Below are 1,074 nucleotides of genomic sequence, written 5' to 3' on the forward strand. Positions count from 1 at the left end.
AAACTTAATTTCAATCTTAACCTTAACCTTAATCTTAATCTTAATCTCACATAGTCTTAATCGTAATCTTAATTTTAATACCAATCGTAATCATAATCTTAACCTTAATTTTAATTTTAACCTTCATCTTAATCTCAATCTCAATTTTAATCTTACTTAATCTAAGTCTTAATCTTGATCTTTATCTTTGTCTTTACATTAATCTTAATCTTATTCTTAATCTTAAACATAATCTTAACCTAAATCTGAATCATAATCATAATCGTACCGTAAATCTTATTCTCAATCGTAATCTTACTCTTAATCTTAAGCTTAATCTTAATCATAATCTTAATCTTAATCTTAATCTTGCTCTCAATCGTAATCTTAATCATGCCAAATCAAACCCACCACCTCCTCCCTTTTTCTGTCGATTTTTCATTTCATCGGAGTTTGGATTTGCAACCAGCCGAGTGCAAAGAAATTTCACTTTAAAAGTGTATGCAACTGAAGTCACTCATACGCCATGGCGAGCCAAATTCAGCCAAACATTACATTAGTAAATGATAGTAATGAATAAAGTACAATATATGCGGTTTACTTGTTCGATCACTGCGTGTTTTTTCCGGACACCAAATTAGTGGGATCAATTGATATTATAGAAAACTAATCCTGAGGATAAGGTTCTTCTTAACAAAATGTGTGTTCTCTTAGGGTTATACACGGGCTACATGAGTTCGAATGCACGGCAGCCTACCGCCCTGTGTTTCACCTTTCCCATTTCTGAAGCTCTCTGAGTCCTACAGCCGATAGTGATGCGGTGTGCATTATGTGAAGGTGTATAGGAAAGAGGTTTGTAATAACACTGAGGGCGTCTGTAGGGCAAGTTCTCATTTCCCCTGTGGTCCCGATGCATCCAGCCCTCTGAATGGTGCCTAGGTCTTTTTGCCGTGTTCGAATTAGGCGGACGCAACAGACGTAGGCTTCCTCCTCGGTGCTGTAAGAGGGACAAGAAATGCTTTATATTTTTTTTTTGCCAGTATGCAGGTTCTTTGATTACCATTTGTGCGGGCATATAAACTTCGAAGCCGGGGA

The sequence above is a fragment of the Rhagoletis pomonella genome, unplaced genomic scaffold, assembly GCF_013731165.1.
Source record: "Rhagoletis pomonella isolate Grant_MI unplaced genomic scaffold, Rhpom_1.0 Rhpom_scaffold_00008, whole genome shotgun sequence".
Taxonomy (NCBI): Eukaryota; Metazoa; Arthropoda; class Insecta; order Diptera; family Tephritidae; genus Rhagoletis; species Rhagoletis pomonella.